General features: G+C 45.8%; 1 protein-coding gene across 1 annotated transcript in view; it reads right to left on the bottom strand.

Annotated features, from left to right (window-relative positions):
• Positions 1–15,043, bottom strand: part of CHMP4B (charged multivesicular body protein 4B) — a 44,395-nt gene that overhangs the window by 27,278 nt on the left and 2,074 nt on the right. The window lies entirely within an intron of this gene.

Here is a 15,043-nt window from a genome sequence, read left to right as displayed (position 1 = left end):
AGGGCTGTTTTAGTGTCACTAGTGGAGACTTGAGGTTTTAAAGGGCCTAATTTAGAACCAGGTGGGTAAATGTTTACCATATTCCTAAGAGGCTTAGCTGCTCATGATGGAGCCAGGACTTATGCTAAGCACATGAGGCCTTTGCAGAAAAGCCCGCTGTTCTTTTTTTTTTTTTTTTTTGAGACAGAGTCTCGCTCTGTCGCCCAGGCTGGAGTGCAGTGGCTGGATCTCGGCTCACTGCAAGCTCCGCCTCCCAGGTTCACGCCATTCTCCTGCCTCAGCCTCCCGTGTAGCTGGGACTACAGGGGCCCACCACCTCGCCCGGCTAGTTTTTTGTATTTTTTAGTAGAGACAGGGTTTCACCGTGTTAGCCAGGATGGTCTTGATCTCCTGACCTCGTGATCCGCCCGTCTCGGCCTCCCAAAGTGCTGGGATTACAGGCTTGAGCCACCGCGCCCGGCCCCACTGTTCTTTCTGACACCGCCAGGATCATTGATTTTCTCTTCGATAGCCATCCTAAAAAGCAGATTGAATTAAAATGACTCAAGTCAGGCCAGCCCTTAGCAACTGGTTCCTTTCTTCACTATCCTTACACAGGAGACAAATCCCCTACATCCTGTGGCCCCAAAGGTGGGTAGGTGAGGAAGTCAAGTCCTATCACAAGTCTTACCCCAGTGTGCTTAACTGGTCACTGCTGGGGGTTTGTCCAGTAGGGCGTGAACCTGCCGAGCCCCAACAGAAATTTGTGCCTCTGATTTGCCAAAAGACTGGCAGTAAAGTCAGAGGCAGGCTACTGATCCAAACAAGGCTCAGGTACCAGGAGAGATGCCCTCCAGCATCTGTGCTGCTTGCCTGGATGCAGGATGAGGGGAGGAGCTAAAAACCATTATTCAGTTCTGGCCTCTGACCGAAGGAATCAAAATAGAAAAATGTCCAGTACCTTCTATGAAACAGCCTATGGCTGACCTCAACTTTTACAATAAGCAGGCATGTACCTAAGCTATTAACAGATAAGATGAAGGCTGAGTTACTCCATCTTTTTATGCAGTGAAACTGCTTAGAGCAACACCTGACTGTCTGGAGAGTGAGGTTACTGTAATGTGGCACTTGTTGAATGTTACAGCAGAGAAATCTCAGCACTCATTTAATCCAGTTTCCCATTCTGTTGTTGACAAAACAAAGGCCCAGAGGTAGGAAGGCCCTTACTTGTCCAAAGATATACAGTGACAGAGTCTGAACTAGTGTGCAGCATCTCAAAGTCTTAGGGGTCTGCCAGACCAATCTGGGCAATGGAGGGAACACCCAGGGATAGGAGTGTTCAGCTAACAGGAGGCCAGGAACTCCTGAAACGGGGAAGAGAGGAAGAGTTCATTCTCAGAGTTTTGGGAATGGGATAGTAGATCAAGCCTGGGCTGAACTATATGGCCTGAAATGTATGGCCTCAGAAATACAGGTCACTGTCATCAACCAAAAAGAATAACTAGCTTTCTTTTGAACCAAAGATAAACATGAAAGGAAGATTAAACAATCCCAAAGATCACAACTAATTGAGTTAGCCAGCGAGCCAGCTGGGAGTGATATGCACAATATTAGCCAAGGACCTGATTAATAAATGAGGCTGGGTCAAGCTAGTTTAAGCAAAGAGGATTTGCCTGCTTACCTTTGGCATGCAACCTGAGATACTCTGAAAACAGAAAAATTGCTGTTCTGCCTCTACCAAGCTGCCCAGAATGGCTGGACTTCAAATAAAGCAGAAGGGGAACCGGGAGAACAAACAAGAGAAACGGTAGTGACTGATGGACTTCCTTATAAGGGAACAGCCCCCAGACACACCTTGTTCCCTCAGACAGTAATAGACAGACAGCCTACCAATGGGAAACTTCACCTGAGTGCTGTAGGGAGATGGCTGCTGGTCCCAGCAAACTGCTCTCTAGAGACAGAAAGTGTCCATTTGGCATGTGCCTCACTAAATTCAGACTAACACAGATTCCTCAGCTTGGCATCCAGGGCTCCTCAGGGAGGCCGCAACCCACACTCTCACTCCACCTGAGCCACCACCAACCCTCATCTATACCCCATAACCCCTCAACCCTCCCACACATAAACACAGCACATGCTAATCTCTGTACCTTGGGTCCCACAGTCCCCTCTGCCTCAAATGGTCCTGCCGGCCTCCTCCTTCCCAAATCCCATTCATCAAGTCCCAGCTCAGAACCCCTGCCATCCCCCTGGCGCTACCCTAGAGTCTACCAGCTGGAATTCACTTCTTCCTCCTTCCTTCTCCTACCATACTTTGACTAAATAGCAATGGTAGGCGTGCCTTATTTTACAGAGAGTTATGCACTGTCTTTCTCTACAGCCCTCACCAGACCGGGAGCTCCTAGAGGGTAAGAACTATGACCCACACCATCCCTTCAAATTGAGTCTTTCACAGTAAACACTCAAAATGTTTGCCAAACTGGGTGGAACTTAACAACCTTTCTTCCTTTTCCCACCATCACCTGATAAAAACAAACAGCTCCACCCTATGATGCCAACCACCGGTCCATCTCCTAAACCTGCGAGGAGCTGGCTCTTTTTCAGGGACCCTTTGTGTGGCCTTGGCCTCTCTGCTTCTTGCCTCTGAAATAAGAATAAAGGTTCTTGTCAGAGAAGCTCAGTGCTTTGAGATGAGAGGGTTTGCAAACACAGATTCCCAAGTTAAAGGCCATTATTTTAAACTCCCCTTAGACCCATGCACCATTTACCAACTAATGCTAGAAACTTAAAGCTTGTTTCCAGCCAAATGCCTCTTCTTTTATCACAAATGCCCTAGTGTATAGCTGTTGAGAGAGCAGCACTGAGTACTCTGGGTAGCCTGTCGGCTTTTTATTTCCAGAGTGTGGAGATTTCCATCTCAAGTGTGAAGACAGCTCATGGTTTCAGGAAAAGCCGAGTTTCAGGTCTGCTGTTCTCTCAAGTCTCCTGGTATAATACGTCAATCAGTTCCCAACCTATGGGTTGTGAGCTCATGGGGTTCACAGTGGTCACTCCAGCGCTCTGTGAATGTGCCCAACTGTGCCCTGCCTGAAACTAAATGATGAATGTATCACACAATAATAAAAACAACTACCATGTGTGTAAATTTACCACTTACACAGACACAGACATAGGGAAGAAAGACAGTGGCTATATACTGAATATCGGATGAAGGGAATTTTGTATTAATATCTGATCTTCTGAATTAACAGGTATTAAAAGTACAACGATTATCATACACCCATTCTCGATATTTTTTGAAACTAGAAAAGGGTTCTTCAACCTGAAAAGACTAGGGACTATGGGTTGATCAAAGAGTCCTGGGTGGGAGGGATTCCCAGCCCTAGCCAGACTTCCAGAAAGCAGAGCCAGGTGGTCCTTGGCTAAGTTTCTAGATCTTGGTTTCCCGAGCAGAATAACAAAATGGTAGGGTGAAAAGTACCTAGCAGACTTCCCCCGGCCCTGCTCTTTATGACCCCCTTATCCTTAGACCAGCCTCTGATACTCTAGAGCTCTATTTGCAGTGGCTTGACAAGCCCTAGAGCAATGGTTCTCAACCTAGGAGCTTCTGCCACCCTCCCCCCACCATTTCGGGGACATTCAGCAATATTTGGAGACATTTTTATTGTCACAACTGGGTAGGGAGGTATTAAGAACATCTAGTAGGTAGAGGCCAAAGCTACTGCTAAACATCCTACAATACACAAGACAGTCCCACACAACAAAAAAATTATCCAGTCCAAAATGTCAATAGTCAAGGTTGAGAAACCCTACTCTAGAGGCCACAGAGAAAATGAGCTTATTGTGGGAAAAGATGGAAACCTGGCAGGGAAATGCACAATGTTGATGTTGTAGCGAATTGAATGAATGAAGACGAGTGAATAAAGGCTCTCAAACCATTCCAGAATGTAACAACAGTCTCCTCTTGGTCTTCTCCTTGGCGCTAGTCCCACTGTGTATAACACGGTCCAGTCACTCTTGAGGCCTCCACACCGCAACCCCAGCCTTGTCCTCCTCAACCTGACTGACCACACCCACTACTGACACAGCCCTGCTGAAGCTGGGGAGAATCTGAACTGCAGCATTAACAGGAAGGAGCCAGGGTGGATGCACAGAGTGGCAGAAACGCACTAGCCTTGGAGCCTCAAGAAGGGCTCTAGCCTTGACTCTGCCTCTAGGGACACCATTTAATTGTTTTGAGCCTTAGTTTCTTCCTTTCTTTAAAAGGAAAAAAACGGGGCTAAAAATCATAATCTGCCCTACATAAGGCTTCTCTGAGTTTCAAAACCAGATTATGTATGTGAAAGTTCTCTGGAAGCCGTAAAACACTGTAAAGTACTCCTCTGCAGAATAAGGATAGGTGCTCACATTGTACAGGAAATATTATAAAAATTGATTTCCAATAACAAGATTCTGTCTATTGATAAATTACAAGCACTCAAGGATTATAGCAATCTGGGGCGGGTGTGGTGACTCATCCCTGTAATTCCAACCCTTTGGGAGGCCAAGGTGGGAAGACTGCTTGAGCCCAGGAGTTCAAGAACAGCCTGGGCAATATAGTGAGACTCCCCTCTCTATAAAAAATAAAAAATTAGGCCAGGTGCAGTGGCTCACATCTGTAATCCCAGCACTTTAGGAAGCCGAGGCGGGTGGATCACCTGAGGTCAGCAGTTCGAGACCAGCCTGACCAATATGGTGAAACCCTGTCTCTACTAAAAATACAAAAATTAGCCGGGTGTGTTGGCACGCGCCTATAATCCCAGATACTCAGGAGGCTGAGATAAATGAATTGCTTGAATCTGGGAGGCGGAGGTTGCAAAAGCCTAAATCGTTCCACTGCACTCCAGCCTGGGCAACAGAGCGAGACCCTGTCGGAAAAATAAAATAAAATATAATATTAGCCAAGCTTGGTGCTGCATGCCTATAGTACCAGCTACTCAGGAGGCTGAGGTGGGAGGATCACTTGAGCCCAGGATGTCCAGGCTGCAATGAGCCGTGATCACACCACTGCACTCCAACCTGGGCGACAGAGCTGAGATCCTACAGAATACCAAACACATCAGAAAATCCACTGTGATACAGCCCACCTCAGGATCCCCAAGTCACAGAGCTAGATCTGCCCAGTGACTCATATAATCTGAACCTCGACTTTCTCATCTCTAAAATGGAACAATACCACTCACACACGATGAAGTTTGTAAAGTACACGGCATTTCCCAAAGATGGGGGAAATGTTTTCATTTCCTGAGGATACCTTTTCTGAAAAAAATTTTTTTTTCTTTGAAATACAATGTTTTTAAGCACAATGAAAATTACTTAACTGGGCCGGGCGTGGTGGCTCATGCCTGTAATCCCAGCACTTTGGGAGGCCGAGGCGGGTGGATCATGAGGTCAGGAGATCAAGACCATCCTGGCTAACACAGTGAAATCCGTCTCTACTAAAAATACAAAAAATTAGCTGGGCATGGTGGTGGGCTCCTGTAGTCCCAGCTACTCAGGAGGCTGAGGCAGGAGAATGGCGTGAACCTGGGAGGCGGAGCTTGCAGTGAGCCCAGATTGCACCGCTGCACTCCAGCCTGGGTGACAGAGTGAGATTGCATCTCAAAAAAAAAAGAAAAGGAAAAAGAAAAAAGAAAGAAAATTACTTAACTGGGCCTATACTGCTGTGTCCTTTACACCTCCAAAATTACCTCTAAAATCTAACCATGAGGGCTGTCCGCAGCTGTAAGCCCTGCAGCCCTGTCAGCTAGGAGAAGCAAGCTGAATGCCAGGCTGATATCAGTTCCCTCCTTAGACAAGGCCACACAGAAGGCTATCGGAGCCCATTACAACTTGACGCCCAAAGTCCTAACTCCAGACTTGCCAAGCATCTGCAATGACACACTGCCTATGTGCAAAATTCTGAGAACATGCTTTGGAGAGATGAAAGCAACTAGTTTACCTGATAGAGAATTAAGAGAGTAGGCTGGGGGCGGTGGCTCACGCCTATAATCCCAGTATTTTGGGAGGCCAAGGTGGGTGGATCACCTGAGGTCAGGAGTTCGAGACCAGCCTGACCAACATGGTGAAATCCCCGTCTCTACTAAAAATACAAAAATTAACTGGGTGCGGTGGTATGTGCCTGTAATGCCAGCTACTCATGAGGTTGAGGCAGGAGAATCATTTCAACTCGGGAGGTGGAGGTTGCAGTGAGTCAAGATCGCACCACTGCACTCCACTGCACTCCCTGGGCAACAGGGTGAGACTCCGTCTCCAAAAAAATAAATAAATAAAATAGCAATAGGCCGTGTGCAGCGGCTCACACCTGTAATCCCAAAACCTTAGAAGGCCAAAGTGGGTGGACACCTTGGGCTCAGGAGTTTGAGACCAGCCTGGGCAACATGGCAAAACCCCGTCTCTACAAAAAAAAAATACAAAAATTTAATTGGGCATGGTGGTGCACACTTGCTGTCCCAGCTACTCAGGAGGTTGAGGTGGGAGGATGGCTTCAGACCGAAAGGCAGAAGTTACAGTGAGCCAAGATCTTGCCACTGTACTCCCCGCCTGGGCGACAGCAAGACTGGAAGAAAGAAAGGAAAGGAAGGAAAGGAAGGAAAGGGAGGAAAGGGAGGAAAGGGAGGAAGGGAGGGAGGGAGGGAGGGAGGGAGGGAGGAAGGAAGGAAGGAAGGAGAGAGAAAGAAAGAAAAGAAAGGAAAGAAAGAAAGAAAGAAACTAGCAATAATCTGGGCTTTTATTTTAACTTTTTTTAAAAATAGAGATGGGGTCTCGCTTTGATGCCCATGTTGGTCTCAAACTCCTGGCCTCAAGTTATCTTTCCACCTCACCTTCCAAAGTGCTGGGATTACAGGTGTGAGTCACCATGCCCAGCCTAATCTGGGTTTTAAATGTCAGCCTTGTCAGTCAATGTCTCCAAGTCCAGGGAACTCTGGGACACACCATGTTGATCAAATTCCTCACCCTAATGGGGGAGTCACAGAGTAAATCCTAGTCTGGGTAGCAACTCCTCTCCAAACCTCTGCAGGGAATAGTGGCTGGGCTACATACATGTCAAGTCTTATTTTTATTTATACAACTATTAGATCTTATAAAGATTACAAACCAGGAATTTATAATGATTGCTTATGCAGACAGTAGAGAATCCACTACTCAGGTTTCTTAGTTCCTACTTCCTTTCATAGGAAGACAATTTTAACGGAATCATTAACTGAATAATTAAGCAAATTAATTATCAGAATAAACTACACTTTAAATTTAGTATTCCAAAGCTAATTATTTTATGACCAAGTTAAACACTGACCCATTCTCATGTCCCCACCAACGGGCTTCTGATTCAAATAAAGTACTTTTTAAAAGTACTGCAAATACTTTCACATTCCTGGTTTTTCTTTCTCAAGAAACTTTTCCTATTAATCTAAAGTTTCAAGCACTCATACATTTTGAGTTTCTTTCTGCTCTAACATTTCATTACTCCCCAAAATAACTACTCAATAAAACATAAATTGAAGTCCCCCAGCCCCCACAATGAAGTTGTTCCAGTTCCCTCTGGTGCATGTCACAAACTGAATCCTGAATATGCTTCGAGAACAAATCGCACTGTACCCTGGTTATCTGTTTACTTGTGTCACTTGGCTAGATTATAAGCACCTCAGAGGCAATGACCTGTCTTCATCTGCGTTTACCCAGCAACTAGGACAGTATCTGGCACACAGCTCAAATTACTACATACTTACCTATCAAATAGATTCATCAGTGAAGCAAAAGTTTCCAGCCACCATCTTTGAAAATGGATCAACTGAAATTAAACGCAAATGTGTACCTACACAGCATTAAGATCAAAGATTTGGGGTCTCAACATCAGAGTCCCCAAACTGCAAAATATCCAAATCAGTTTCAAAATCTCTCAAACTTCGATGGGCATACAAACCACCTGAGCACCTCATAAAATGCAGGTTCTGCTTCAGTAGGTCAGGATGGGGCCTAAGAGTCCACATTTCTAACAATGTCCCAGATGTTTCCATAGACCACACTTTGAGCAGAAAGCTTGTGTAGTCAATTCTGTATTCCTTTTTGTAGCTAAAGAAGCTGTTGTTTAGAGATATGAGGAGGCTTACCCTGGATTACCAAACTAGCAAGTGGCAGAGGTGGAATGTGAAGTCAGGCCTTCTCACCCCAAAGCTAGCACCTTTTCCACTATACCACATCACTGGCCTTTTGAGCTAAACAACCACAACCAGAGGGATGTATAGCTTTACTCCATCACTCAAAAAAACCCTCCAAGCCAGTTTTGCCCTTTAAGGAAGAGGGAGGAGGTAGAGCTAGAAATATCAGCTGTTGGGGAATCAAGCCAGCCAGATGCTCTTGTTAAGAACTTAAATCATTCAATCCTTCAGCTAAGACTCCTTAAGAAGGACCAAACTTACTTTAGGGGTTCCTAGATACTCATCCCTTTACTAATGAATAAGCCACAGGAAAATACGATCACTTTTCCCTGTCTCAGTGATACCGGAAGTATCAGGGCTCAAGAGCACACGTAACCAAACTAGTTCCTAAACAAATGGCTTGGCCCTGCATGTTCTGGGTTTGTCCTGCTCAGACTTTGGCTACAATATTCAGATTATTCAGCTCTGTCCACTCCACACCTTAAGAGCAACACTGGCCGGGCATGGTGGCTCACATCCGTAATCCCAGCACTTTGGGAGGCCGAGGCAGGCGAATTAGTTGAGGTCGGGAGTTCAAGACCAGTCTGGCTAACATGGTGAAACCTCATTTCTACTGAAAGTACAAAAAAATTAGCTGGGCTTGGTGGTGCATGCCTGTAGTTTCAGTTACTCGGGAGGCTGAGGCAGGAGAATCACTTGAACCCGAGAGGCACAGGTTGCAGTGAGCTGAGATGGCACCACTGCACCACTGCACTCCAGCCCCGGCAACAGAGCAAAACTCCGTCTCAAAAAAAAAAAAAAAAAGAGCAACACTGGTAAACAGCAGCACATCCAAAGGAGGGTAAAAAGGAAGGAACAGAAGCACCAGAAAATGGACAGTCAATGAAATGTAGAAGGGCTGACCTAGAAAAGTGCAGGCTTAGACATAAGCACAATCGTCCTTGATCTGTCATATAGAAGCGGGATCAGACCTGTTCTCTGTGGCCCCAAGAGGCAGAAATCACGACCCGTTTTCTAGTTCACAAATGTCTAGTGTCAAAGCTGGGATTTGCCCCAACCCTTCTGTCCCCAAATCCCACATTCTTTTCACCAGCCCAGGCTGCTTCCCTATGAAGCTACCATCCCAACCTGTAGCAGAGGTAGGTACTACAGAACGACAGATATCAATCCCAAATAAGAAAGGTGATTTTACAGTCGGAGCTATCCAGAGACAGACTAGGCTGTAGTGTAGGGGGATAGGGCCCCTAATACAAATCCTGTCAACAGAGGGGTTCAATCAGAGGTTAATCACTTGGCAGGAATGCCACAAAGGGAATCTGGGCATTGGATGGGTAGCTGGGTGAGATGAACCTGCAACCTCAGAGATGAATTAAACTCTTCCTGCTGTATTTTCCTCTAACATTTCATTTGTAAACTTAGGGGTTTGCCTTTTCTCATAGTTACTTTTACCTTTGTGTCTTCCTCAATGAACTGTGTAGGCCCTTGTGGGGAGAAGGCGGTGTCTCATCTATCTTTAAACCCTTACTGTCCCTAAGACTATCCCTGGGAAGCCAAGGAAACAGTTTCATCTCGCCTATTTGCCAGGCATTCTACATACATCAACTTATTCCATATCCTCACAAGAGCCCTAACAAGTAAGCATTGGTAGTATTTCCCTTTTCACACACGGGGGAATTGAGACTGAGAGAAACTAAGTAACTGCCAAGGTACTACTGGTGAGAGGGAAAGCTGCATTCAAACTGGGAATCTTTTGCCCACATCACCACACTGCCTTCCTCCGAGAAGACACGTAATAAATGATGGCTAACTTGAGCCAAACAGCTTAAAAACAGACCAGTACTATAACTAGCTAGATCTGTAGTTTCCCATTGCTATGCTCAGATTTTCCCCTTCTAAATATAATCATCCATCTGCAAAATGAACAACTAAAGTTGTTTTCTAATATCCTCTGTCTCACACACTCTTAAAGACAGTGACACAACACAAAATAATTCTGAGCAAGAAGACTAAGTTTTCATAAGAAAATCCTCAAGGCCCCAATAGCTCTGCCCCTCCTCCTGGTGGGCCCTGGCTCCATGCCAAGGCTCTGGACCACTGTAAACAAATTAGGTCCTGGTTCTATGCCTCAGAAATGGCTGGCTTGCACACATCTTCATAGGATGGTCTCCAAGACCTCCCTCCACACTCAAACCCAACTCTGGACAACTCAAGGTTTCTCCAAGCAAAACAGTCCTGCTCAAAGGTCTTCACGTTTAGTTAAACTTCCAAACAAAATCTATCTTGAGTTACAAATCACATTATAAACCTACTCTGGCAGGCACTTAAAAATATCTAATCTACCTGCCAAATGGGGCAAAATAAGGATTTTGTCATTTGAATCAAAGGCACCAGCATGTTTGGATAGTCAACACATAGGGCCTCTGGTACTCCATCTGTCTTAAGAAGTAAACCAAACTCAACCTAGCCAACCATTTTTCCAAACAAGAAACTTAAGCATCACTGAGGGAAATTCCCACTGCTCAGTTCCCTGGGTGGATTTCGAGTTTTCTATCCCTGGGCCTCTAGGATAAGAGATCCTGCTGGCACATGCACCATTGAGACACTGTGCTTTTCAACCTGAGATCTTGATTCCAGAGAACCATAGTTAAGTTCACTATAAATTTAACTTATTACGGTGTCTTCACACATGCTTATGTTTTAGAGAGACTTTATTAAACAGGAGAAAACCACTCTCACTCCAGCAATGAGCACAACTTAATGAAGAAATATCTCTTGTGAGCTCCTGGCCTCTATGCATCCATCAGACATTCTCAGCTACACCTAAATTAACCTGTAAATGAACTGATTTGCATCCATAAATCCACAGAAATGTACCAATGTAGGGTGTTTTAGATGCCAGTCTCCATTTCCAAATCTTATACAATTCTCTTGTTAAATTATGATCTTGTCTACAACTGTTTTCATCTTTACTAAAACAGGAAAAAAAGGACGATCTGAACCATCTAGAGTAGATATTTCCTTAGCTAGTTATCAGACTTAAAAATAAAAGAAACTTTGATATTTGATCATCTTCCATTTTTTTATTTTCTTTTTTTCCCCACATGTTCTCCAGAAAAGTATGATCACCTTTCTTAGGGAAAAAAACCAATGGGCATTGTTTAGAAAGGTACCAAAAAAGACCTAGTTTTGGGTGATTTTTGTCACATCACCTAAACTCTGATCTTGGTTTCCATCCAGCTCTCAATGAAAGAACTTTTCCATTTGACAACTAAACCAAAGAAGTCTGACCAACAATAACTTTATCAGAAAAGAAAAGTACACTTACTCAATATCCACAATTTGCCACACTCTTTCATATATTATCTTAGCTGATCCTCACCATAGCCATGTGAGTTGAATATTATTTCATAAATGATATTTAAGTCCCTTGAATGGCAGAGACCACATATGGTTCACATCTACATTCTCAGCACCAAGAATGGGGCCGAGGACACAGTAAGGGCCTGCTACGTGCTTAAGAATGAATATATGACTAGGCCGGGCGCACTGGCTCACGCCTGTAATCCCAGCACTTTGGGAGGCCGAGACGGGCGGATCACGAGGTCAGGAGATCGAGACCATCCTGGCTAACACAGTGAAACCCCGTCTCTACTAAAAAATGCAAAAATTAGCCTGGCGTGGTGGCAGGCGCCTGTAGTCCCAGCCACTCGGGAGGGTGAGGCAGGAGAATGGCATGAACCCGGGAGGCGGAGCTTGCAGTGAGCCGAGATCGAGCCACTGCACTCCGGCCTGGGCGACAGAGGGAGACTATTGTCTCAAAAAAAAAAAAAAAAAAAGAATGAATATATGACTAAAGAAAAAGAAATGAAATTTGGAAAAAACATGCAATCCAAATTTTGCTCTAGGCCCCTCACTGGAACCACTACCTGGGACACACCTACACACTGCAAATACTCTACTCAAGCTTCTGAGGTCTGTTTCAAAGCTTCTAAAGTTTGTTTCATCTTTCCAAAGTGTATGCCTCAAAGATAGCATCCACATTTGGCTACACACCCAGCAGGGAATGGCCTGTTTCTCCTTCACTTCTTTTTCCCCTACTCAGCACCACACCTTGCACAGGTGGGTGTTTAATGAACTGAGTGTTTAATGAACATGGTGATGGCCATGATGACACCCTTGGTCATCATGGGAGTAAACAACACAAGATGCCCACAGTCAACAGAAGAACTGGTCTCTGAGTTGAATTCGTCCCCTCGTGAGCCTCATTTTCCTCTCTTATACAATGGGAATAACAGAACTTATCCACAAGATTGTTTTTTTTCATTTAACAAATGCTGACCATTAACCATGTGCAAAGCACTGTGCCAGGTGGTGGGGACACAGTGATGAATGTGACCATCACATCTTACCTCGTGGACCTCACAGTCTCAGTGGATGCTGAGGGGTTTTCCAAACTTACAGGGACTATACAATTATGAAGTACCCACTCCTTCTCCTGTTTCCCAACTTCATTAATGCCATCACCATCCAACCAGCTGCCCAACCTATAAACTGAGGAATCATCCTCCACTCCCCTCTCTCCTTCGTCCTGCCCACTCCCACAATTACAACAAATCACCAAGTCTCTTTTGATTCTCCTTCAGAAAAGTCTCAGACATGTATTATTTCTCTTCCAGTTTCCCATGCTTCTACACTAGGCCCTTTGTTCTCACCTGAAGAATTGCAAGTCTCCTTGTAATAATGATAATGACAAGCATTTATCTGTCACTTACCATATGGCAGTCATTGTCCTAAGAGCTTTGCATGTATATTTTCATCCAATCAGGCAGATGCTAGTACCCCGATTTGTAGAGGAGGAATCTGAGGTGCAGAGTAACCTGCCCCCCAGGTACACAGCTAGTAAATGATGAAGCTGTGGCTCAAACCCAGGTCCAAAAGATGCTAACCTTGCCCCTTACGGGATTCTTGTCTCCAGTCCCTTCCTGGTCAGTCTACACTTCTTCCTTTAAGTTGCTGCTGGAGTGCTCTTTCAAAATTCCAAGCAGATATGATGACTCTCTGCTTCCAACACTTTGGGAGGCTAATACGGGACGATCGCTTGAGGCCAGGAGTTTGAGACCAGCCTGGACAACACAGCGAGACCTTGTCCCGACAAAAAAAAAAATGTTTTGAATTAGCTAGGTATATGCCTGAAGTCCTAGTTACTCAGGAGGCTAAAGTATGAGGATCATTTGAGCCCAGGAGTTGCAGGCTGCAGTGAGCTATGATTGCACCACTGCACTTCGGCCTGGGCGTCCGAGCGAGATCCTGTTGCTTAAAATGAATAAATAAATAAAAATAAAGGACAGCTAAGGGCTCCTCACCACTTCCAGGTCAAGGTCCAAAGACTACAGGCCACTCTCAGTGTTATCTCCTGTCCCACCCACAGACTCCAGAGGTGACACTGTCCCTGCTTCCCAATCACACCCAACTCCTTGCTGACCCACCTCACATTCTCCTTCCTCTGCCAAGTCTTCTTTATCCTTTCCCCCAAAACAGGTGCCTCCTCCTCTGCAGCCTCAGCCCATGTACACACTCACGTTTCTGCACTGTTATAATCATTTCCTGCTCGCTCGCTCTCTCACGCACACACACTCCCACCCCACACTTCCAATTCTGAGTTCCTGAAGGGCTGGCACAGTGTATTTTCATCTCTGACTCTCAAGGTCCCAGCATACTGGCAGGTGAATAAGTAGACTAACTGAATGTGGTAGTGTTCACCTCCCCACACTAAGACCTTCCTCCCAGAGGATGCTAAAAAGAAGGGTAGATTACAGTAGCTCCCATTCTCTCAAGCAAACTCAGGAAGACAGCCTGTTTTCAGCAAGTCTGACAACTGAGATTGGTCCTCTGCAGTCGGCTGACGAGCTCTCCCACAGCCCCCTGAAAGTCAATTCAATTGCCAAAACTGCAGAAATGGCTGGGCGCAATGGCTCACGCTCATAATCCCAGCACTTTAGGAGGCCGAGGCAGGCAGATCACGAGGTCAGGTGTTCGAGACCAGCCTGACCAACATGGTGAAACCCTATCTCTACTAAAAATACAAAAATTAGCCAGGCATGGTGGTGCGCACCTGTAATCCCAGCTACTCGGGAGGCTGAGGCAGGAGAATTACTTGAACCCAGGAGGCAGAGGTTGCAGTGAGCTGAGATCGTGCCACTGTACTCCAGCCTGGGCGACAGAGCAAGACTCCGTCTCAAAAGAGAAAACAAAACTGCGGAAACTAAGCGAGCTCCAGACCAAAAGATCAGAGGAGAATGGTAAACTGACACCTTCCTCCTGCATTCCAAAATGCAGAAAGGTAAAAACACTGACTCTGATGACCACAGAGGATCTGGACTAAGGGAGAGTCATCAGAGGAAAAAGCTAGAGACAGCAAAATATAACCCTGTTCCCATCTCCACAACTAAGCTGGAGTCCAGGCCACAAATGGACCACTGCAGCTGCCTCCTCACTGTTCTCCCTGCTCCCACCCTCATCCCCCACCCACTCTCCAAACAGCAGCCAGATGATGTTTTTTTTTTTTTTGAGACGGAGTCTTGCTCTGTAGCCCGGGCTGGACTGCAGTGGCCGGATCTCAGCTCACTGCAAGCTCCGCCTCCCGGGTTTACGCCATTCTCCTGCCTCAGCCTCCCAAGTAGCTGGGACTACAGGCGCCCGCCACCTCGCCCGGCTAGTTTTTTGTATTTTTAGTAGAGACGGGGTTTCACCGTGTTAGCCAGGATGGTCTCGATCTCCTGACCTCGTGATCCGCCCGTCTCGGCCTCCCAAAGTGCTGGGATTACAGGCTTGAGCCACCGCGCCCGGCCCAGATGATGTTTTTAAAA

Source organism: Chlorocebus sabaeus, chromosome 2 (assembly GCF_047675955.1).
Source record: "Chlorocebus sabaeus isolate Y175 chromosome 2, mChlSab1.0.hap1, whole genome shotgun sequence".
NCBI classification, from domain to species: Eukaryota; Metazoa; Chordata; class Mammalia; order Primates; family Cercopithecidae; genus Chlorocebus; species Chlorocebus sabaeus.
This window is presented reverse-complemented; position numbering and strand designations above follow the sequence as displayed.